This window comes from Opisthocomus hoazin, chromosome 3 (assembly GCF_030867145.1).
Source record: "Opisthocomus hoazin isolate bOpiHoa1 chromosome 3, bOpiHoa1.hap1, whole genome shotgun sequence".
Classification (NCBI taxonomy): Eukaryota; Metazoa; Chordata; class Aves; order Opisthocomiformes; family Opisthocomidae; genus Opisthocomus; species Opisthocomus hoazin.
In genome coordinates this window covers 89,614,207-89,640,129 of record NC_134416.1, presented here as the reverse complement: position 1 = coordinate 89,640,129, position 25,923 = coordinate 89,614,207, and the positions used below count along the sequence as shown (strand labels likewise).

Below are 25,923 nucleotides of genomic sequence, written 5' to 3'. Positions count from 1 at the left end.
CCCTATGCTCCTGAAGTACGCTCATGCACGCTACTTGCTAAGCAAGAGGCGCTTTGTAGCCCGTCTGCAGGCACCTCAGAGCCAGCGACAACAGGTACACATAATGACTAAAGACTGCAGTCTTTTCTTCAGTGAAGGCACCAATTACAGAGCTCAAAAACTCCTTCCTCTTGAAGACTGAATTTTATTTTCATTTCCTTACAGAGATTAGATATCTTTCAGAGATACTGATGGTCACAGAATAATAAACAAAGTAGAAAACAACCACAAACAGCCATAGACATGTACATATATAGAAGATGTAGTAATAATTTGCACCATGGTAATCAACACTTTGAACAAAGCAAGCAAAAGAACTAAAGTGCTAAAATTGATACCTGGATAGGTTGCAAAGTTAGCCTGGACAGGAATTTTATCATGCGCTTCAGCTTCATCTTGAAGTTATAGATTTGGGTCTTTTTTAGACAAATCCCTCGTTTTATTTTCTGAAAATGTAACTTTGCCACTTTTTTTTTTTTTAGGTCCTTGTTTACTGTTGAGATGTTTAGCTAGCGAAACATTAGACAAACATTTATACTGTAGAAAAAAAAAAAGAAATTTAGGTTTCTGTCAAGTAACTACAGATAATTTAACATACTGATATACACTAGAATATGCAAGAGAAAAGAGTGCTAATGGATCACCTAAACAATCCTAATTTTCTAAGCATGACAAAATAAAAGGTGGTATTTTTTGAACAGAACTGAAATACAATTTTCACTGTTAAGCCACTGACCAGGTACTCCACACTTACTGATTGTTTGCAATTAAAAGAAAACTAGTTGACAAAAGATTGATAATTTTCTAATTTTCTGCTACACTGTATTTCTGCTTTTTTCCATAGTTTGCTGACACAGTGTGCTCCTTAACTTTCTTATAGCATGTAGCATTAGCACTGCTGCGGTTAAAATTGCTTTCTGTTGATTCAGAGCATAGAGTACACTGAACTCCTGGTTGCCTGCAAAACACTAATATAATCTTCAGCAATTTCCACTACACTGAAATTTCATACTCTAGGCATAGGGATTTAATGCAAAATTCCAAACAAGTTCCAAATGTAGGTGATTAAACATAATGCAAATATCTCATGCTGTTTGTTGGGGGGTTTTTTGTAAAGCACCAAGAGCTAATTCTTATAAAGTATTTCATATATCATTCTACTTGCTTGAAGTTAAACACCTGCATTCTTTAAGGAGTCAAGCTCCTAGTACTTACACTTGCATAGGAAGTGTTATGAGAGTTCATCTGTTCCTAGCATTAGCTGACCTTAGTGTTCAGGTATCTAGGTATATCTAACAAATTGTATTCAGCAACATGCTTGTTGAAATGGTTGCTAATGATTCTTCTCTCATTTTTGCCCCCTTTTTTTTTTTCCAAATTCTGAAGATGCCAGCACTTTTGCAATATTCCATCTTAGATACTGGAACTATCAGGACACGTGTTCAGTAGGCTAGGCTGTAAATCCTTTTGCTGATGAAGTGATACAAAATGCTAGGAAATAAATTATGTAAGAAAGCTTTTTCAAGGCCACAGATCTTTTTGCTGTCATTTTTGATATGTATTATGGACTAATAACAACCTTTAAGAGCTCTTTCAACCTCCTCTCTCAAAGTTCTCTGAAAAGTAACTCTCCAAGACCAGTACACAAACTTACTCTTATCTCTGCCCAAAAAAGCACAGTATTCATGGAAGTCTGTCACCTCTTACAATGAAACCTCAAACTCTCTCCTTACAGAGATATGAGGACTCCAAGTATCAGGAAAAAATCATGAGAATTGCTAAAAATTCAGGACCCGATCATCCTGAACTTACCAGGTAGCTGGTAAAGCCGGTATGTAAGAAGGCCCTGCTATGCCGACTGTGAAGCACTTCCTGCACTAGTCTACTTTCTCATGCAATTCTACTTCATTTATTAACAATGCAAATATCAGTCCTACTCTCTAAAATGTTAAAGAAAGAGCTAGTGGTAGAAACAATTTGATACATACCAAAAAATACCATACATATTTGACAAGTAAAAGAAAGGTTCACCTGGAAAGAAGTATTTGAAAGAAGTACTTGTCTTGGTTTTCAGTATTGGCAAAGTAGGTAGTGTCAGGCTGCTCAGTTCAATTGTGCCTTAAGTTACAAGCTAAACTTGCAAAAGCCATAAGAGAGATGTCATCAGCTCAGCAGAGTCCAGCTTCGTAAATACCGCTGTAGCCACCATTAGCAGTGGGAAGAAATTCTATGACTACATATCAAAAATAAAAACAAAGCATTAAGGAAAGAGATAATGAAGGTGTAGACAAGACCAAACCATTAATGCAAGGCAAGATTATTCCAGCAATAGCACAATCTACCTCAGTTGTAACCTGAAATGCTCCCAATTTGAGCAAGTATCAGGCTAACAACAGAAAAAAGGTGAACATCCCAGAAAAAAGTTCAGACATTTAAGATCATTTCATCTATAACCAAAAGAAAGGTATTTCTATAAGCCTATACCTATACAGGTGCAAGTTTTTTTCATGAAATCTCTGGTACCAAAACAGCTATGGGTATGAAACAGCTAAAGGCAATACAAGCTTACTTCTTTATTACCATGTTGTTTCCATACTTGAGAGGTGGGTTCAGTCTTAGATTTTTTGTTCTTTAATATTTATGCCATCGATTTTGCAGATATCAAGGAAATGACATTTGAAAATTTAAAAACATAAAAATAAATTGACCACAAGTACTGAACATCCATGTCTTTCTTAAAATTGTGTCTCAAACAAATGTATAGTCAGCAGCTGCCTTCACCACATGAAAGTAAAATTATACAAGTCACAAACTTAACTCACATGTTAACCCAGATGCAGAAGTTTAAGATCTGCATGAATCCGAGTCCTGCAAAAGCCAGAGAAACAATACTATCTTCCCCTTACCTACAACTTTATTTACCAAGCTTTTGGGTTTTTTCATGAAAATTTCACAAAATGTATACATCTAAGCTACATTTTGCCTTCCCGAATGCAAGGAACACATTACACAGGGTAGAATTAACAGCAAAGACTGCTGATCTCCATCAGATCAATAAAACTTTTGCTGGCAAGCTGATGATCGCATTTCTAGAGCTCATTCCCCTTTTCCCTGCAAGGGTGTCTCACTAGAATGCAGCCACAACACTGCTCTCTTCAAGCACAGAAGAATCCTGCTGTAACCAAAGTGGGGGAAAGGCAGGCAGCAGCAATGAGAAAACGATGGTGTCCTCAGAACCTGAAATATCAGCAAATTCCTGTACTTCCTAATACTTCTGCTGGGTCCAAATCCAATTTGTATCAAAACAAAAATTCAAAGGGAAATCAGCAAAAGCAGTTTCCTCTCCGATACGCAAGACTAGGCGTAAGTTTGCATTATGGCCTTCAGATTCTAATAAAAGTTTAGAAGAAAATAGTAAAATATCAGCACGTTTGCTGCAGAGCCTTTCTGGTTTTGGTTACTTCACATGATTTTTTCAAGCTTCTAGCAAAGGGCATGTCGCAGGACAGTGTAAGCATTGTCCATTGGACTGTAGTAGGATATTCTTGCAGTTATGGGCAGGAACAATTTAGTGTTACTTAGAGGTCTGTCAGAAATTTCTTTGAGTATTGTTGGTCTGTTCACCTACTCTGTGTTCCAACTTCCATTTTATAAAATGGAGAGGTCAATAACTGTTCTCTCCTGCTTACTGTCTGTGGCATTTTTCACCACAGTTCTGCATGTGACTCCAATAATCTGCATTACAACTTCAGAATAGGGTTGAAATGAAAGGCAATAATGTATTAGAAAATTTTCCAACACCATTTTGAAAGGAAAAATCAGATTTAAAATACAAAGTTGTATATAACTAGCTTGTATCTTAATTAGAATCATAAAATAACTCAGGTTGTAAGGGACCTCTGCATGTCCTCCATTGCCCAACCTTCTGCTCAAATGAGCTCTAACTTCAACATCACACAAAGCTGCACAGTGTTCAGTCATTTTGTGAAAATCCTCCCTGGGTGGAGGATTAAGACAGCAATTAAGATTCTGCTCCTGCTCCCCTTCCCCCAACTCTTCTCCAGGGTAAACAAAACCAGATTGCTCAGCCTGTTCCTTGTTTGTTATATGTTCCAGCGCCATACCATCTCAGAGGCCCTCCTCTGGACTCTCTCCAGTTTTATGACCTCTCTTTCACTGGGGAACCCCAAAATGGAACACAGCCTTCCAGATGCTGCCTCATAATCATTGAGTAGAGACGAATAATTGCTTCTCTCAGTTTGCTCTTGGTAATGAAGCCCAACATGTACTGAACTCATGTTCCGCTCATTATACAGCAAGAGCCCAAATTTTCTGCAGAGCTGGCACCTAACCAGTCAGATACTCTACCTGCTGCAGGAGGCTATTCTACCCAAGGTACAGGACTGTGCATTTGTCTGCTGAGCTTGATGTCAGCTAACTCTTCAAGCTTGGTAAGTTCCCTTTCCAGCAGCAAGCCAAGCACAGTTTGTTCTTTGCTATACATTTGTAAAGACCAAATTCCTTGTTATCTAGAAATTATCTAGAAATGGTGGGAATAAGCAGAGTAATGTAAGTTTACACATAATACACTTATTCAAAATAATGTACTCCATTAACTCACCTCAGATTTCTATAGAATCACATGAGCAGGTGAAAAAGCAGTTATAACTGAAGGTGAAAGCCCTAAATGTAAGTTTATAGGACCACTTTAGCCACCTAAGTTTGAACATGGTGAGGAATTTAAGTACATGAACACTAAATGACAGTGGTCTTAAATAGTTTTTTTCTTGTTCCACGATTTCCTAACTGTCTGTCCAGAAGAGCAAGATCCTAAGAGGAGCAAGGAGAACAGAGGTATTAGGGTTTCTATGGATTTTCCACGTGAGTGAGTTCTACGTACAACACATGCTGAAGAGTAATTTCAGCTGAATAGAAACTAGACAACAGCACTTCTTTGTTGGAAGGCTTTCACTGCTAAACTTTCTATATGCTCCCCATAGCTTTAAAGAATGGAGGCTGATGAAAGTATTTCAGACAGTTGCAGGACTGGTAGCAAGTAAATAAAATAAAGACTTTGTGGTTCCAAGTAATTAATTGTGACAGATATTTAAAAATGTAAGACTAAAAACCTGACGAGTTAACCATCTCCATGATTAAAATCAGATGGCTAAAATAAGTCTACTAATGTAGACCTACTATTGGCTATTACAAGATAGTCCACCTGAGAACAGCTCTGAAAGCTGCAACAGTGTTCTAGGTAAGAAGGAGACAGTGAAGCACTGCTGAAACTGAAAAACACTGGGCAAGTTAACAATTGCATTATGCCTGTGTTTATGTGAGCATACATATAAAAAAAGATAAAGTTATAAAAATAAATTTCACAGAAATATACAAAGACAATATACTAAAATTACTATAATTGTAATTGCTGTAAGCTAGTCCTGTGTCCTGATATAACAAAATGATAGTATCAAAGCTGACATTCAAAACATAGTATAAAATTGTGTTGTATTGTAAGAGGGTGCTTAAAGGCACAACACAGTTACATAAATACAAAGAACCAACATAAACAAAATTTAAATGCAACCAAACTACACTTAAATCAGGTATTTCAAAACAGCGAAGCCATTCTGAATAGATCAGAAATCCTTTCTTCCCTGTGCTAACCAGTGATACTCAATTCTCAAAATGCCTACAAACCCACTTCAGATTTAGAAACAAGCTAGCAGGAACACAGGATGCTGGTGTTGAAAATGAATGTTCTCTTGAGTTCACAAATGATAAATACATATCAAGAGACTACCTGGAGACATGATGCCAACAGAAAAGGCACCATCAAAAGTAAATTAATGCACAAGAAACTGACAAGACTTGTTAGATATATCTGAGGTCGTCTCTATGCTGCTGAGCGCACTACAAGGCAGCTATTTTTAAATGAGACATGATATACCAGAAACATTCTAGCCACTGAAGCATGAAGCTATATGTAAACCAGTCTACCGCACCAAGAGGTACTATAGTTACCTGTAATTATCTTTCCAAAATATCTAAGAAAAATTTGATTGGTGAGTGAAGTCTTGTAGATTTTCTAAGTGTTTCCAGACTTCACTGTGAATTTTTCTGAACTCGCCTAACTGTACTATTCACTTTTGAATGAAGCTCTAACTTCCGTGACCACATTTCAATATCACTGTTTCAGTTAATGCATTTGTACCTTTTAATTTCATCTATTTTGTTGTGTTGCGGAGGAAGACTTAATTTAAATGCATGTTCTGTAGTGAAATGCAACAACAATGCATTTCATTCACTGTCACTCACTGGTCGATCATCTAAAGTTTCCACAACGGAACTCATTACGTTAGGATTTTCACAAGTGTTTAAAGTCAGGAAGTTAGAGCAACACCACAAAATCTTTAAGTTTATTGAAATAAAAGAGAGTTTATCAATCCAATGTGATGTGTCAATACTGCGGTAGGTAAGAAATGTTAACGGAAAAAAGTACACTCAAGATAGCATTGTAGGACATGAAATCCATACTAACACAGCAACTGTACACAAAATCTTGACAAATCTTCTAAATCAAACCACTCTGCAGAGGAAAGCGCATTTTGGGTTTTTTAAACTCAGATGTCAGGAAAAAAAAATCAATTATAATACATCAAAAAAATCCACTATAATACATCAGTTGCTGAAATTCATCTCCCATTAATAGCACGTTAGAGCTATGAAGGAATCAACAGGAACAAACTTGCTGACTTTATATTAATGATACTTTTAGATTACCTACTAATATAAAGGGGAGGTGTGGCAAATATAGAACTTTGGCAACAATTAGGCATGTGGGAAATTTAGGCTGGTGGTGTACAATGAGAATTTTTGGCAGTACAATTGGTGACCAAAAGTGGTGACTAATGTCAGCAGCATTGGGACTTCATGTATCAACATTGGAAAGCTTCTGAATGCTTCATGTGAGCATGACTGTTCTTCAAACGGTTTTACACCTGAAACAATGTGATTTTATTCATACAAAGGTAACCATGGAAACTGCCATGAAACTCTTGAAATTTGGTAGGAGGGAAAAATTGAACAAATAGCCTTTACATGCAAAAAAATGGTACAGAAATAACCCTAAGAAAGTCACAGAAAACATAGGAAGGCCTTACAGTTAAGATCTATTTTAAAATATGCATCTTGCCATAGTGTTTAGTCAGTTAGTGGCATTAGTAACTACTAACAGAAGTAGCTATCTTCACTTTCCATGGCCTTTGATATCAATGACAAAGCAATAAACTACAATAGGGATGGCAGATCAAAGTTCACAAAGGAATAATATAATGATTTGTTTTGTACCTCCACAGAAAAGATAAAACAGCACAGCTTCCCAAAGGAAACAATCTGGTTTTCTTCCCATGTGTTACCATGAGCACAAGATAAGACTATTATCAAGACATTTCAAAAGGAACAAATGCAAACAAAAAGGAAATAAGCTATCTTATCAAAACATTTGTGTATTGATCTATAATTGAGTGTGTTGATTGTGTGTTGATCTGTAAATGAGGTGTATGCATACCTGTGAATTTAATCAATTCATATCCTCATAGGACAGTAATATAAAAGCTTAAGTGCAGAATAGTCTTGTTTTGTATTCCCTAAGTTTTACCTTGACCTCTACTTCAAAACAACTTTATTCTGAACTGATTTTGTATTTCCAAAATACAGTCCAAACTGATAGAATTAATGGAGTCTGATGTTTTACAGAAGCCAGGTAATCTCCCCCAAAAATGAATAGGATTTATGCCAAAGCTGAACATGCTTACAATCTAACCTTGAAAGTGTACACCCCTGCAACTTCAAGGTCATCCATTGATTGATTCTTTTGAACAATCTCATTTTATTTAAAAGTGGTAGCAAGTACTCGAAATAATTAAACTAAGGGAGTTTGTTGCTTGCTTTCTTCAGTTTATATTATTTACATTTCTGCTGCAGTAAATTAACAAGCCACAACACTGACTGACACTCCTTAATACACATCATGCTGGTGATTTTGCTTGATAGGCATCCCTATAAATATGAAGTAATTTCATGTTATAATTGGAACAGCAACTGAGGACACTGAGTTTGTCTAGTTTGGGGAGAAGGAGGGTGAGGGGCGACCTCACTGCCCTCTGCAGCTCCCTGAGGAGGGGATGTGGACAGGGAGCTGCTGATCTCTTCGCCCTGGGATCCAGCGCCAGGACGTGTGGGAATGGCTCAAAGCTGCATCCCTCAGGGGAGGTTCAGACCCGACATGAGGAAACATTTGTTTACCAAGGGGGTGCTCAGACCCTGGAACAGGCTTCCTAGACAAGTGGTCGATGCCCCAAGCCTGTCAGTGTTGAAGAGGCCCTTGGACAGTGCCCTTAACAACATGCTTTAACTTGGCTAGCCCTGAAGTGGTCAGGCAGTTGGAATCAATGATCTTTGCAGGTAACTAGTCAGTTCTGTTCACACCTATTGAACTACAGCTCTGACTGTCATACTCTGATTGCCTGTAAGGTGCCCAAGGCAAGCATGGGCACATACTACAGCAACTAAGGCCAGTAAAGTCATACTAGTACAGATGCAAGCTGTATAAACTCGAGACACAGCCTCAAGGTCACATGGCAGTGTGTAGCACAGCAGAGAATTAAACATTATTCCCCAAATCCTAGACAGGACGGATGGACAGTGCCTATCCAAAAGAAATGCATTCTACAGCATTTTTAAAAACAAAAAAGAAGATCACAAATATTATTGATTGTTGACTAAGACTTTATTAGGAATCTGTCGTGGGTTGTGAAAGTATTTTATCCCAAATATTAAAGAAAACAAGGCAGAAAAGCCCCAAACACACAGATCAAAAAACCTGTAGTCCATTATTTAAATAGAGGATAAAACAACGTTATTATTGCATTACAAAGGTTACATCATGACATATATCAAGAGCATAAAACACACGGACAGAGTGTCCACACAAGATTTTTAAGCAAACTCCCAACCCTAAGCCCACTTTCCTTAAAAGTCCCTTTCAACATGTCAGCCTGCCAGGAAAAAGAAGACTCTCTTCTCTGCTAGGTTAACAAACTGAACTGACTCACAGAATTGTCTGATGGGTGCCAGAGAGACGGCAAGGGAATGCACAGGACTGTGTGGCCAGGAGCCATGGATGACAGAGCAAGGACCTGACGTATGAGAAGGGAACAGAGAAGGAAGATACAGGAACAAAAGTTCTTCCTTGCTCCAGCAGCAAGCCATTCATTTCACCCTGTTTTTCTTGAAAATAACCTGATTGTTACAAACTAGGAAAAAATAGTGGGTTTATTTTTTGCATTATCATTGAAAAAAGCTATAAAAAGTAGAATAAAAATTAGCAAACTTCCTTTTAATTACAGAAATACATCTCAGGGAAAAGCCTAACAACCAGCTTTTGAAGCAGCATGTGAAACGTGCTTGCTATTTCTCCTTTGCTACTTCCAGTCACTTGTTCAAGTACTCACACCACTCTCTGCATTATGTCAGGTGTTACATCACTACAGTAAACCAAACTGGAAAGCAGATCCAGTTGAAAGATAACCACCTGGGGTACTTTTTGGTGTTCTAATATATATATATATTTTTTTTTAAGATTTATTTCAGCATTCAGCCATACAAAGGCCTGGTTTAGTGCTTGTGGTAGAGGCGGGAGCAAATATATTTATTTCAGCAACACTATTGCTCAACATCAATTCATGGACATAATTGCTATCTGTGGTGGTGCATCCTTCCCCCTGCTCTCCCGGACTGCTTCACAATCTCAGGAATTCCCATCAAGTCTTAGCCTTTGTTCAATAAGTTTGGCAGTTAAGTGTCCCTTGACCATACCAGGAATTCTTGCATGGCTAGGTGGGGAATAGCACTGACTGTACCAGCAACTCCAGTTGCCTGGCCAAGGTGGGGAATGAGAATGGGAAGAATCAGTCATGCCCTGACAGCCCTGGAACATATCTTACCTGGATTGTAACTAGGGTGGATCAGTACCAGTGTTATTGGAATTTTGCAAATTCCAGTAATTACCAGCCTGGATTGTGGCCAGGATGGAAATTTACTGATGCCTAAAGTAAATCATCTCATTACCCTATGAAAAGCAGTCCCAAGTGAGACTCCCTGGACTGCAGCAGGATGTGCCCAGTATCTCCCTCTGAGTGGGACGCCTCTCAGAGTCCTCGAACTCTCAGGTTCCTAATTACCATCGCTGACAGAACGTGGGCTGAACTATATGGATCCCTCACTCCTTAAGGCTCAACTTTCACCCATGGAGAAATCATCAGAAATATTTCACTTAACTTGATGGGAATTTTTAACAGGTGCTTTTAGATATGCATATTATCTCTGTGTGTGTGTGTGTGTGTGTGTGAATGGATTTGAATCATAATATTCTACAATTGTGGCTGTGGTAAATCCTATTTACTCACTTTACTAACAAATGTTTCATTACCGCTAAATTCCCGTGATTCTCTCTCATTAACTGTAGATGAACCTTAAATTGCTGCTAGACATATCCTTTAGACATAAACTGTTGTGGTCTGAGGCTGAGTCTGGGTCCAGCCACACCTACGCTCCTCTCTGAGAAGGAGTTTAGAAAGCAAGGGGGTCCATTCCTGTTGGCGTGGGTTACGGAAACGTTGTAACGATGTCACCCCAATATGAGTATAGATCGTTCACCTTTATTAGTCAGCAAAACAAGGTTTATATAGCAAAGCAATTACAGTGTCTGATTGGTTAGACCTCTAATCCATATATAGCCAAAGCTACTGCAACTTGTTGTGATTGGTGCAGAGCTGCATCTCGATGTGGAAGCAGTGCTGTGGCAGGAAACAACAGCGTGGCAGGAAGGAAGTGACAGTGCGGCAGGAAACAGCGACATGACGGTCCCCCTGCTCCAGTGTCCCGAGCTCATCGCTCTACCTTCCCAGCAGGGTTCCGTGTCCACCGCTTCCAAGGCTCATCTCCGGATCGGAACCTGGGTTGCTCAACGGCACCAAGCTATGTCCCCTCTCATCCAGCCAGGACTCCACACATTCCAAACCTTGTGACTCAACAGGAGGGTCTCCCTTATACCTTTCTTCAATCTCTGTGTAAATAATTTTATCTTAATCCTACCTCGATTTTGTATTCCATTCATTTAATAAGTAATAGAGCGAACTTTGCCATCGAACTTTGTTATTTCACACTTTTACAGATTCCTATTAAAACCATTTTTCCTAATACATTTGATGTTGATTCTTTAGCAGCCTAAGCCACTCATTTCATGAAACTATCATCTCACCCAAGTAAGAAAAACTTCAAACGTAGTAATTGCTGAATATACTGTCATTTTTCACTAAAAATACTTAAATAACTTGGATAACTCCAAAACAAAAGCAACTGCTTAAGAATACCATGATAAGCACCTGCAATCCCCATGATGCTGCTGAGAGTTCTGTGATTTGCTATGTTTAAGTTTTTGCGAAATCATAGTCACTATGAAAGAGAAGTTCATCCAAGCGTTGTCAATTCAACATGCAGAGGCAATGTGTTCGTCTGAATACTCACCCGCTATTGCAATATAATCTTTGTGAAAGACAAATTTTGAAGTTTGAAATACTTATCCAAGCTCTACATCTACTTCAAACTACTGCCAAAGGTTTGCTTGCTATGGCTGCTCATTTTGAAATAGACTAAACCCACACATGCTTTCTAAAGCGTACTTTGAATACTTACAGGAAAATAAGCTTTAGCCACTGATGATGAAGCGCAGAAGTAAACTTACCACCTCGGCATGAAACCCACCATTTCTTGCCATCTCTCAGGACATGTCTCGGGAATCAGTACCTTAGTTACAACTTCAATGATATGTTCAAACTGGAATTAGGCATTGAGTCTCCCTCAATTTACAAATGCTGATTTTCAATTTTATTGGCAAATAAACTTGTCCCTCATACTTCCCCTTTGTTTTTCCACAGAAGAAAAAGGTAAACAAAGCATACATGTAACTATTGCAATGTTGCTCCAGACAGGTGACACTTTGTTAACCTCGTCCTCCATACCCTGTCAAGGCTCATTATGTATTGGTTACACCTTTCTTAAGCTAGTTGTTATCAAGCCAAACAAATATACAAAGTCCTTACCTCCAAACTAACCAATGCACTGTGAGAGAGATCTAGGGATTTCAGGTGACTAAAATTTTTCACGTAATTTCACAAATGAGTAATTTTCTCATGATGTTTTCTAGAAAAGAACAAGGGTTGAACATCACCTACAACAGAGTGAAAGGGCAGGCAGGGCGGTGGCATGGGTGGGAACACACATAACCTCAGCATATTTATAAGAAGGGCAGGTACTATCTTCTACATATTTTAATACTTAATATGGTTAATATGAAATACAGGGTGAAGCTATTCTGCAGTATGTCAAGAACTAGAACAAAATTTATAGTACTAAACAAATAAGGAAATGGATTTCTTGTTGCTGCTTGAGGGGGTTCAACACAACAAAACAAAAAGTTTTTGGTTTTCTTTATGGTAGAACTAGTAATAGTAACTATTTGGTAATCATTGCAAAAGGATGCTAGAAAGAAGTATTACATCTTTCAACCATCAAGCCAGCACCTCTTCAAAACCTTCCACATTCACTGTCCAGGACAAAATAACCTCCATGTTTCCAACTTTTCCTTGCAAACAAGTATTTATAGCAGGAGCATATTACGTAAATTAAATCACTATCATCTTGCATACAGGGCGAACACACCTCAACTACACAGACTTGTGTATCATCTTCCTTAGGAAACAAGCTATGGAACAATAAAAACTCAGTTTCTAAATATATGAAGGTTTTGACCACAAACAACCTTTTAGATTTGTCTTATGAGCCTGCAATAATCAACAACTTTTTCTTTTTTTTGTTTTGTTTTTAATTTAAAGGTAATGTATGAAAGAGAAAACAGGTTGTGCGTTCTCTGGTAGCGTTGGGACTATCTCTGCTGAAGTCTATAACATTATTTCTGTAGGAACAACCATAAAGAAAAGGTACTTAAAACAGTGCAGGAGGCATCCACGGTAAGATCTATCAAGGACACAAGAAACAAAGTATGTAGTTCTAAATGGAGAGCTTGTACTATCTCTCTGTATCTGCCATTCCCTGTACCCCTCCTATGATTTAACTCAACACGTACCATCTTCTTTTGTGAACATTTATAAGCCTTAATGGACTTAGTTTCCATATCTAGAAATGGTATTCCCAAGTACCTTGGAATGTCCGAGTAGTACATCCTTTTTAAAAACTTTAGGTTTTCAGGCACTGAATTATAAAAAACACTTTGCATTTCATGCTACTCAGTTCAAGAAACAATTAAATAGAACATATTTAAACACTGAACTATGTCAATGGCACATATTAATTAAATTAGCTTTCATCGGGACTAGTACCAAACGGAAGCCAAATTTCTGTTTCCCTTCAGATCCAAATTAAGAATGTTAGAAATTTCAAACAGCTTCAGGAAAAACAAATTGCCATGAATGAGAAAATTACATTTGTCAGACAATACACTGTCAAATATCAGCCACAGATTTTTTGTCCAAAAATGGGGAAAACCCTCCCCTCTCAATCACATAGGAATGAAAAGCTTAAAAAAATCAGACACCTGTCCAGGTCTACTTAACAATTCTTCTGGACCTGTCTAGATGATTCCTGTTTTGGTCATTGCATTAGATGTCCAAAAGCTAATAAACTGCATTTTAGCTTGAGTTTACCATTACATAGTTATGCAATAGTTAGGCTAACACAGTATTGGTTAACAACTTCTTCGTCTAAAAGCATAAGGCAAGAGGAACAGACAGTCCTTTGTCTTCTTTTCTTTTAACCTCTCAGCATCCACCAGCATCCTAGAGGAAAAGGGTTACGAATATCAGCTCAGCCAAAACAGAAAGGATAACAGGTGCTGGCACTGCATTATTACCTGGGAACAGATGAAAAAGAGATGGGAAACAATGTAAATTCCTATGCCAGAATTCCAGGCCTTCTGGTTTACTTAAGTGAGAAAGATAAGACAACTTCAAGGGTTTTTTCTGCAGCTTAAGGTTAAGAAACATTAAGTCCTGCTCCTCCCACATCCACCCTCCTTCCAGCTATGTCCTCCTGTTGCTTTATTCTGCACTGACTCTGGCAGTGATTTCATCAACTTTCATGGAATAACGGACAACAAAAACAGAATTATGCAAAAGCTTTTTGCTGGGTTAGCAAGTTGAATTGGTATACTGCATAAGCTGATGAGTGCCAGAGATGGTGCAAAGTAGGAATATACAGCAGTGGAAGTGAGGAAAAAAGAATAACAGCGAGGAAAGACAAAAATGAAGACAAGAAACCCCCATACATCAACTATCTATTAACTGATCTTAAGTATATTAAAAAATCACATATTTAAGAGGCTGTCTCTCTCTTGCAGTACCTCTGCATAATATACATATATCTTTACAATGAAATACACTTTCTGATTTTGCAGATTTACATCCCCTGAGCACAAAAATTAACTACTACCTAAAGTGCAAGACGACAAGAGACTCAACTGAGCAGTGAACTATAGCTGTTCTTGTGTGCAGCTACACAGCAGCTAAAAACTTCACACCACGCATTCTTGTGGTGTGGTGGGGTTTTTTTCCTGGTGACTATGGACTAACAGAACAGTATCTGCATTTTCTTCTGCTTGAGAGTAGCATTTACTATTTGTGTTTATCAGAAAAACACAGAACACTGCTTGTGACTATGTATTTGACGGGAACAGCGTTGCCTATGGTGCAAAAAACCCAAACCTAACTTAAACGCTCTTGTGACATAAACCACTGTGAAGACATTTTATTAACGTATGAATTGTTGATCAGGGGAGAAGTGACATCAGTTAAACTTTTACTGTATTACAGGAATGCTTGTCCCTCAACTTTGCAGCAAGAATCAAGTACTAAGACAATACAGAGTTATCTTTAACGTTCTGCTCTGTGAATGAGGACACAAAAAGCGCAAACGAGCTTCAGAAGATGCCGAGTCAGGGATCAAAGGCAGCGACAGCCTAACAGACTGTACCCACCGACTCACAGGCAAGCGGCAGCGATGCCGCTCCCACCCCAACCGCCGCCTCACATCGGCGCGGGGGCCGCAGCGGGCACCCCGCCCCCGCCCGGCGCCGTCAGGGACGGAGGGAGGGAGGGAGAACCGCCGCCGCCTCGCACGGCCGCTCCCTCTCCTCCGCCCCCTCCTGTGGGACAGCGAGGCAGTTACCAAAGAGCCGGCACGGCGAGCGGACCCTCACCCTTTCCCGCTGCTGCTTCTTCCTCCCACTGCTTCTCCTTCGCCTCCCGCCTGGCACACCAGACAACCGCCGGGACACAGCCCAGCCCTCCGCGCACCCACTTCCCCGCGGCCAATACGCAACCTGCCGGAGGCGGGACCACGGCGAAGGGGGCGACGGAGCTGGGTAGCGGGCGGGGCTCACCGCCGCCTCAGCGCCGGGTGCGTGACGTGAGGAGCCGCTGCCCTGGTGGCAGGCGGAGGAGGAGCCAGCATGGGCTCGGCGCGGTTGCGCGTCGCCGCCGCAGGGCTGGCGCTAGGGCTGGGGCATTCCTCGCCGCCGCTGCTTCCTCTCCACCCCGGACTTAAGGTGGGGGAGCTCCTTGTTTCCTGCGCCGAGGGTGTGCGGGCGGAGGCGGCGTAGTCAGGCCTGGAGCTGCGGCCCGGCTTCTGCAGGCGCCACTGACGGAAGTCAGGCGGAGGTGACGCCGTGGGTCGGCGGGAGCCCTCGTGCGCTACCGCAAGTACCGGGCGCGCACGGCTGTGTGCGGCGGCGGCGGCGTGTGGAGCCGGGGGACTGAGCACGCCCTGGGCGGACCTGGGCGGCGCGCCCAGGGTGGCGCAGAGCGGAGGAGACGTGCGCAGGCGCGGTGCTGCCGGCCCCGCGCGGGCCGGGCACCTGGGGGGTGCGGGTCGGTGTGAGGCCGGGCCGCTGCGGGAGCGGCAGCGAAAGGGGAAAGACAGAAAAGGAGAAAGTGGCCGCGTTTTTGTATTTCTGTGCATGAAATACGAATGGTCACGATCTGCACTGAATGTCCCTGCTCGCTGCAGGGGACATCCAACTACAACTATTAGGGGCCAAAAGTGTTCATACTCGTGGTACCTGTGGTCGCGTGTGATGTCCTGGTAGCTCTAAGGCAAAAATCGTATTTTTGTTGTCTGTTTTTTATTTCACAGTATGCAGTTGGCTGCAGCACAGTCTTTGTATTATTTCAGAGTGGTGTTTTCACAAATTGTAACAAAGACAGTGGTCTTGTGATTAGGTTGTGTCATGAAGGCCTGTTGATGGCTGTGTAGTGGGGAAGGGAGTGAAACCTAACGGAGTTTTCACTCAAGTGCCTGCTGGGAGTGGTCCCTGGTGTATGCTGTACCTAGAACTGTGTTCTGGCCTTACGTGGGAGAGTGCAAGTTGGTACAGTTAAAAACTGTGCCAGGGAGTGTGGTAGACTAGCTCTCTACTTGGCCCTGCTTTATTTAGCAGTTTAGAACAGGCCACTAATGTGATTAACTGTCATCCTTTGGTTTTTAATGTTGTAGTTAATTTCATAAATTTTGCACAAGCACCATAGCTGTCTATATCCTGGGCTGCATCAAAAGCAGTGTGGCCAGCAGGTCCAGGGAGGGGTTTCTGCCCCTCTACTCCACTCTGGTGAGACCCCACCGTGAGTCCTGCGTCCAGCTCTGGAACCCTCAGCACAGGAGAGACAGGGACCTGTTGGAGCGGGTCCAGAGGAGGCCACAAAAATGATCAGAGGGCTGGAGCACCTCTCGTATGAGGAAAGGCTGAGAGAGTTGGGGCTGTTCAGCCTGAAGAAGAGAAGGCTCCGGGGACACCTTATTGCAGCCTTTCATTATGTAAACAGGGCTAATAAGAAAGACAGAGAGACTTTTTACCAAGGCTTGTAGTGACAGGATGAGGGACAATGGTTTTAAACTGAAAGAAGATAGATTTAGAATGGATATAAGGAAGACATTTTTTACAATGAGGGCAGTGAGATGCTGGAACAGGTTGCCCAGAGAAGTTGTGGATGTCCCATCACTGGAAGTGTTCAAGGTCAGGCTGCATGGGATTTTGAGCCATCAGATCTAGTGAAAGATGTCCCTGCCCATGGCAGGGGGTGTTTGACTGAAGGTTCAGTTCAATGCAAAACATTAATGATTCTGTGAATCTGTGATTCTATGATTCAACGCTATATAAAACTCTTAGTTGTTACCAGTGATAGTTAAGTGACGTGTTTTGGGGTTCAAATGGCTGCAGGAAGTTATGATGTATAAGTCAGCATACAGCATAAACTCCTTGCAGCAAGGAGTTTACGAAGAAAGACATTCTAACAAGTCCATCATTCATTTACTACAAACTTACAAATAACGACTAGTGAAGTGATCTCTAGTTGGCCAAGGAAAGCTTTCAGTGTTTGGGCGACAGTTTTAGGCCACTATTTGTCCTAAATAAGCCAGGTTAGGGGCTTTTGGTACAGGTTTGTCAAAGTTTTTTGCAGCTTTTGATGCAATGCTAATCTCAAATCAAATTCTGTTAAGTATTAATTTAGAGGGGGTGGAATGGAGAGAGTGTATTTGCTCTGTATGTTGTCCGTTCACCTTAAATGCAGGTGTATTTTGTTCCTATTTTGTTCTAACCCTATGAGTTTTGTCAGGAATGGGAGGAAAAGGTTCTATAAAGTAATGGCAGTAAATGAATATGCCAAGCATACTGGGTGTTAGAGTCAGGACCAAAGATTTTCTTCTGCAGATCTCCTGATTGTTAGCAATACTTGATAATGTAATTTAGCCCATCTGAACTATTTTTAAGGAGTGGAAAGGTTAATCAGATAGTTCTTTTTCATGTTTAGTAGTTTCATGGTTCATCATAGTAATGGATATGAAGACTAAGAAATCTTCAGATCATTTTTTTTTTTTTAAACTAATATTGTTTAGACATAGCTAGAAAGGTAAACTATGTGTGCCATTACAGGAATTTGAAATACAAGTTTGATAAAAGTTTTTCGCACAAGATTAAAATAATGTAATTAGTTCCCAGGTTGCATTCGATTGAACATTAACCAGGGGAAAATAAAATGTTACTTTCTCCAAATCTTTTTGACATCCGAATCCTTTACATTCCTATTAAAAACAAACAAAACCCCACTCCATATAAAACTGCTAACAAGTCCCTGCAACAAAACATGGTCAAAAGAGGATTTTAAGTGGATGTTATAAGTTTCTCATACAATACCCAAGATTTACAAGAAGAGAAGGTAGGTTTATGCAGAGTTCTTTTTTTCCTGGCTAGTGTGACTCAGAAAAATAAATCTCCCACATTTGTGTGCAAATTGCGTTCTGCTCATATACTGAAGGGTTAATATGTGTTTCATCCATGTTCGGTTCAGGGTTGTTGTTTTTTTTTATTTCAGTAACCCTACTTGTACAAATAACTCCAATTTTTTAGAAAAGGAGTAATTTAATGCTTTGTTATTACGTGAAGGAAGCACAGGAAAAAATATTTTGATGTTCTGCCATTTTTCAAAAGTTTCTCTTTAAATATGGTTCTAAGATAATGATGTGAGGAACTGTTTATATTACCTTTAGTAGGATTTTTCCACCAAATGCATACAAGCCAAGGAGAAGTCATTAAGTTAGAACAGACACTGTAGTGCTTTTCAGTGCATTGTTGTTTTTTTTTTCATAATAGAAATGTGATTTTGCAGCCATACACTGTTCTGACCAGTGTGCTGAATGCTAGATTTTCAGACCAATATAGACTGTTTGTCTCAGAAATATTCATTGCAGGCAACATATTATCTACTTTAAAGAAATAAAGGTGAAAAAGAGATCCCACTGCTTCACTGCAGAATGGAGTTCAGCTGGGCATGCAGCTGACTCCCAGGGGAATCCCTGACACCAGTTTCATGAAGTTTGGCTGATTTGACTTCTCCTGTAGCCAAGGATTTGGACTACTTGGCATTCTCTGTTCCTTAGCATTCCCTATCCCTACTTAGCATTCTCTGTCATAACTGGTTAGTTGAAGTGCCTCCAGTAAAGGAGCTGCTTTGAAATGCTTGTTTGCCATGTGTGTCTTAGATTGGCAGTCTGGGTTGTGTAGCTTTTTTGCTAATGTAATACCTGTAAGGAGTTTGAGAATTATTCTTAAATCAATATTTGATCATGGGTTAGCATCATTCATTTAATCAAAGTTGTTTCACTGCAAACCATGACAACAGGTTTGGTCCTTATAATTTCAGAGAAGCCAAAATGCTATGTGCTTTCAGAGTAATGCTCCCATTAATTCTAGAGTCAAAATATGTCATCTTCAACCTGATTTTTAAGCAATGTAATATGTTCATGTTCACTAACATACGCAGTTCTTCTAAGAAGGGTGCAGATTATATTGTAAGACACATAGCAGTTTCTTTCATGATAGATTCAGTTCACAGTGTGTAAATTTCTTTAAGGAAATTAACTGAGCTGTTTTGAACTTTCATCTCCAACTTCAAGACAGCAAGAAGTTTAAAAGTTTTGCAACAATCTGGATAGACTTTGTTCTTAAGTCTAGCAGCTAGTAGGTTTTTAGTTCTGGGTCAAGTAAGTCCATGAGCTGATGTAAAGCTTGGCATTGAAATTTGTATGCTTCCAAGAGTAATGATGAGTTCATCCAATAGCTCACCACCACTGAACCTCTCCTGATCTCCCCATTCCTGATCATATGATTCTTCCTTCTCATTTGCACAAGCTGTGGCACTAGCTAAATGTTTTTCTGAGCCAATTCTGCTCCTTATGACTGTCTTCTGCTTTTCACTATGTGGAAATAGTCTGAGAGGACTTTAAGCATATGTCTGGTCCATTCTGACAAATTTTAGAAAGAATTTCTGAGATTTGGAAGACTGGTGCAAAGAGTGGAGAGTTACTTGTTCTCACGTTTGTCATTCTCAGAGTAGTTCTGCACCTCATGCACTTATGGATGTTTTTTTCTTGTTACATATTCCAACAACCTCTGCTTTGGTGAATGATCCATTAAAGTTAATGGGAGACCAGTACTGCTTTCCAGCTGGTGACTCACTGATTTGCCCGTGTAAAATGAGCTCCTAACAAATCTTCCAAAGGACAGAAAAAAATATCAAATTGATAACAGTCTTCTTGATAGGCATAGAACTGAAGATACTAGAGGGGAAGGAATTGCATTTATTGTTTACTTGTTTCTATAAATGTCAGTGACTGCTTCGTTAATGTATTTTCAGAATAAGTATGCAGAAAAAAAAATATGTTATGGTGAAGTAAAAGAAACAGCTGAGCCAATTAGTATCTGCAACTTCTGGAAAGGGGTGTTGTTGCTCTGCTTCTAGCCACACAGTTCTACCCACTCCTTTGTAACACCTGTATTGTTTGCTGAGCCTTTCTATGATTGGCTCAACTTCATAATGTAGCAGCAGGCTGTCTACCCAGCTAGAGCCAGGGTAACCTAAGTACCATTGAGTATACAGCAGGAGCAAGACAGCTATTCACCAGTGGTAAGCCTTTAGATCTCCTGAGTTTGTGTTATGTGAGTTCAGTGTGAAGACTTTTTTTTTTTTTCTCTCTAGACTCCTGTGGCTGTGCAAAGGCACATGACAAGATCATTTTAACACTGTATCCACATAAATCTTTGTTCTGGATTTAGTTGCCTGGGATAAAGACTGCATTGTCAGTAGACTATTTTGCAAACAAATGTAGTGTGTGGATAGGTGTGGTTCTGTCACACTTCCCATGTCATGATGCAAGCAGTCTCTTTTTGACTCAGTTCCTCACTAGGATCCCTGCTGAGTGATGTTCTGGGACAAAACACAACCTTAATGTTATACTTCCATGGGGGACTCCTGGCTTTACCATCATAGTAAATAATTATTAATGTTAAAAGTAAGTAAGGAGAACCCATAATGTGGTTTGGCTAGATCTGGAAATAGGGTATATTGGATAATTCTTACTTACTTTTATATTTTTAATAGAATGCAGAATTTAATATTGTATAATTTTAATATGGACAAATTCTGTAACATGTTTCTAATTTTATCAGTGTCTGAAATGTTATGGCATTGAAATTGTTATGAACAATAGTAGGTTATTACAATTTATCTTTCCCACTTAATTTACATCAAAAGCTTTATGCATAAGAGGAAATCATAACTACTTGCAGATAAGATACAGTAATGAGATATACTGACAGGTGTAAGTAAACCCCTCCCATTCTGATACACTAACATATAAAAAAAGACATCTCTCTTTCCTCAAAGGAGGTAAAAACCCAGTGATAAGAAAAAGAGTAGGATAAGTTTGGGTTAGAATTCTTACTTCCAGCACTGCATCAAGAAACAAAAGCTTGGGGCTTCAGTGTTAAGGAATTTAGAGAAAAAGAATGAGTAGAGTTCAGCCAAAGAAACAGTTCATAGCTCTAAATGTTGTCAAAACTAATTTTTAAAAGCAGATTGTTTGGGGATTTTTTGAAAAGGGGGATTGAGTTAACTGTAAAGTAATGTTTAGTCATACTGAGCAAGGGCTTATTGCTGGGCAGAACAGGGGTAACTGGGAAATAAAGTCCAAAATCAAGACAAAGACATCTATAGCAGAATTGTTGACAGCAAAGGCAAAGAAGTTTAAGCTCTGTCATCTGTGCTGTTCGTCTTACTTTTGTGCAGTGTGGGGAACTAGCTGGAAACGTCTTCCCTTCAGCTCTTCAGTTACGGTGTTTAAAGCATTCCAAGACAAGGTGAAGTTTCCAGACAGATGAAGCACAAGTAATAGAAGTGATATGAAACACAGATTAAACATACTTGCTCTCAGCTGGTATGATGATCATGTACCCTATCTCATACCTTTCTGGATCCTAGTGGCTCTGGGATCTCATCTAGGTAAGTGAAGGTGCTTACTTTGTTATTTTGAATACACATTCTTACGACATTTGAAAGATTAATTGTAGCATATGTGAAACATCATTTGCGTCAGTTGTTCCATATTTAGCATGATATCAATTTACAAGTTTTAGAATAAACTATCTTCTCAAAAATGTGTCGTGTTTCTGCAAGTGTAATTAGACTGAATGGGTCTCCAAGGAGTTGGATGAGCCCCAGTGCTGACAACAGGTAAGAGTGTGTGTGACTGTGTGGGAGGAGAATGAGGAATTATACCTATATATTTCATCCAGATAAAGAAAGCCTAAGATTAAAATGGAAGGGGTCTCTTTCTTTCTGTTTCATCCAGTATCTGTCAGAGGTTTCTGCCGTGCACTTGCCTGACATCTAATTTTAATGTTAAGGATGTTGCACTTCATTACAGAGTAATAAGAAAATGAAATTATTGTTGTTACAGCGTCAGAAAATGTCTTTGAAAGGGAATTGAAAATTGATCCTAAACTTGCTGTTGAAATAAAATATTTTTTCATTTTTTTGTTTTATTTTATTTTTCAAAATTCAGTGTGTGACTCTCCAAGATACTGAGGAATTTGTTCTGATCACTGTTAAAACTCAGTTTCCTAAGAGTTAGAATTACTAGGTGAAGTTTACTGTATCTTATTTGAATTATCCATTTTTTTTCTGCAGGAAACAGATTTCTCATTAATATCAGCGTTTTTCTCTAAGAAAACAAAAATGCATTATTTTTTATTAAAATTTCACACAAAGATAAGCTGCTAGAACTTTTCTTGTGTTTAACAGCTATCTAGATAAAAATTATTTAAATTATTGACACAGTATAATACAAATGTATCACTTTTCTGTCTATAGTTTTTCTAGTTACCTTTCTGGATTTCCATCGTCAATCATTTAATACCATGCTTCAGTGACATTATTATCATGTTTGTTCTGTCCTTGACCTTTTGTGGAGTCCTGGCTGGACGAGAGGGGACGTAGCTTGGTGCCGTTGAGCAACCCAGGTTCCGATCCGGAGGTGAGCCTTGGGAGCGGCGTACACGGAACCCTGTTGGGAAGGTAGAGTGACGAGCTTGGGACACTGGAGCAGGGGGACCGTCACGTCGCTGTTTCCTGCCGCACTGTCACTTCCCATACTGTGACTTCCTGCCACGCTGTCGTTTCCTGCCACAGCACTGCTTCCACATCGAGATGCAGCTCTGCACCAATCACAACGAGTTGCAGTAGTTTTGCCTGTATATGGTTAGGGGTCTAACCAATCAGATGCTGTAATTGCTTTGCTATATAAACCTTGTTTTGCTGACTAATAAAGGTGAACAATCTATACTCATATTGGGGTGACATCGTTACAATGGATCTGTAACCCACGCCAACAACCTTTTATTGATTTGATTGACTTCAATTCATCAGCAAGAACTAAATGTTCTACAAGTGTTCAGTTTTGTAGATGAAGCAGATGAGTTCTTTTGGAATACCAACCTGTTCCAAAGCTGCAGTTCAACATGTTCTCCAGTTCAACATGTTCTCCAGTTGATACTCATGGTGGTCCATCCTCCATGTCATGTGTACTGTCCCTGTGTATTTACATTGTATAGAAAATTAAGAAATACATCTCCCTTACATTCATTCTAGTGGGAAAAATTACAAACTCCTAACCAGTGTACTTTTCAGGAATGCATCCTCAGTAGACAGCAGGGTAGGACATAATTAATTTTTTTGTGATTTGAGTATGTTTCTTTTTCAATTAGTAATTAAAAGCATGTTTTGTAAAAGGCTGTTTTAATTGACTCTGATATGCTTCTTTACGTGTATGTTGTTATGAAATCTAAGAACACTGAAGTCCTGTGAGTCTAAAATGTATGTGCACTGAAAGAAATAAGTATTTTATTTAAGCTTCTTTTGAAACTAATATAGCACATGCGAATCAAGTGTAATACTGTTGCTTTTGTCTGCAATACGTTTTTAGTCTCTAGTTCAATGATATTATGAGAATCTTTTAGGTGAAACTGCGATTAGGAACTATTTCCATAAGGCACATCATACATTTCCCAGCCTGGAGAAAAGATAATCTTCAGGTTTTAGAATCATTTAGATACGATGGGAGCAGTTGCCCCCATGATAACAGAGTCTGCATTCGGAGGAGGTACAGTGCGGTAATCTGTAATTCATGTCTATTAATGCGTTTTAGCCCAGTGCTGCGGGAAAAGAAGGTAGTTTATGCCTGCTGCTTTACCATGAGACAGAGTGCTCTAGACTTCACTGTTAAGGCTAGGCTGAGAAAGAGCGTGACAGCTGTCCAAGACTGAGGAGAGTGTTGTATTTAAGCCTGGGTGATATGGCCCTTGATAGATATTTAGGCAACATGTATTCATTGTGGTCCAAATTGTTATATTAATTACTACAGTCATTCCTAGAACAAGAGATTCCCAAACCATACCTGATGCTGCACCCACAAATCCTGTTCTGTCATGAACTTGTACACCACTGGACAATGAGCAGTGATCATATCGTGGTAGTTTCAACTTCTAAGGCTGCTTTTATATAACAGAACAAAGTGGCTATAATGTAGGTGAGAGTTTGGGACCCCCAAAAAAAACATGACTACTTTTTCTTTCATATTCAAAACACTACAGAAAGGAGGAAGCTGCGTAATGCCTGTCTTTAGCTGTCTGTCAGTATGACAAAGAATTTAGAATTTCAAACCTCATTGTTTAGTCCACTGAAGCACCTCCATTGGTGTTTCCTTCTCCAGAATCTTCAGTTTTCTCTGAAAGGAAGTCTCTGAAATAGTGGGTGGCTGGAAGATATTCTGTGAAGGTGAAGCTGTGAAATACTGGTAAGGAACTCTGAATACTGACAGCTATGAATCTTGTCAAGGGAGATTGTGGCCTGACTGTTGTTGCTTTTCTCTTGTAATAGATTCCTTGTGCATGCTAAAATTTTGCTGCAAGTGTTCTTATGCGACTTCTGCAAGGAACAGGCAGCATTCTATATCCCCCCTATTATGTGAAATACTTAGTAGAAAAAATAGCGCGCTCTTCAGTGCTCAGCTTACAACCAGATGTATAGAATGATTTTAATGCATGTCAGATTGCTGTGTATGGAGACAAGGTCTTCCGTATCTATTAATATGTTTTCATTGAAGCATGTGGGTAAAATACATACTAAGTTACAGTGTATGATTATTTTCACCAAATGCATAGAAGAGGTCACTGGAGAGAGAAATTTAGAAATGCCAGTCCTTCATGTCACATGTAAAGAAAGAAGCCTTTACTCTGATCTTTTTGCTGAGGGAATTGAAGATAATGTTCACTGAATTAGTTATTAAATAATAATAAAAAAATCAACTTATTTTTTAAAGCATCTTCTTAGTATGCTTTCAAAATCACAGTTGAGTTGTAGTATTTGGATATTTTGATACAGTCTGGGAAAATCAGTATAGAAACTGACTTTGAAAGACCTCAGTTTGATTTTTTGTGTGTACTATTTATTCTTTATAGAAAGTGCTGATAAGCAAAATAGTTAAGCATAGGTGGGGTATACTGCTGTGTATGTATGGATATACAAGAAAGAATATGTTGTAAAACTTTTTCATATAATATTGCATAACTCAACTCTGAGCTATTAAATTATTAACTTTTGTATAGCAATTAACTTTTCCTTGAAGTTACCTGTTAATACTTATCATATAATAGTTCTGCCCTAAAATGATTACTTGTGAAAGAATGTGCTAATTTTCGTCCTTGTTTGAAAACATAAGAAACTACACTCCACCTTTTTCATACTTGCTAAACAAAAAGGGGGCAAGTAGTAATTGATCTGCTTTTTAGTGTAATGTCACTTGAATTGGCATACATAACATATAAATAAACTAGTATTAAAACTGTAATCTGAACAACAA

The 25,923-nt window shown here is 39.3% G+C and overlaps 2 long non-coding RNA genes across 4 annotated transcripts in view; one reads left to right on the top strand and one right to left on the bottom strand.

The window, feature by feature from the left end:
- Positions 1-15,460, bottom strand: part of LOC142360890 (uncharacterized) — a 24,114-nt gene extending 8,654 nt beyond the window's left edge. Inside the window, exons 1-3 of the long non-coding RNA XR_012763523.1 lie at positions 15,374-15,460; positions 2,071-2,272; positions 378-576 (exon numbers count right to left, since the gene is read on the bottom strand). This is a non-coding gene — a long non-coding RNA (uncharacterized LOC142360890). The remainder of the gene's footprint in view (positions 1-377; positions 577-2,070; positions 2,273-15,373) is intronic.
- LOC142360889 (uncharacterized) lies at positions 15,420-25,923 on the top strand. Of its 3 annotated transcripts, none has more exons than XR_012763522.1 (3): positions 15,420-15,573; positions 21,795-22,007; positions 22,878-25,923. It is a non-coding gene; the product is annotated as an uncharacterized LOC142360889 (long non-coding RNA). The 3 variants fall into 3 exon arrangements; XR_012763520.1 differs by lacking the exon at positions 15,420-15,573 and adding an exon at positions 15,635-15,721; XR_012763521.1 differs by lacking the exon at positions 15,420-15,573 and adding an exon at positions 15,760-15,833.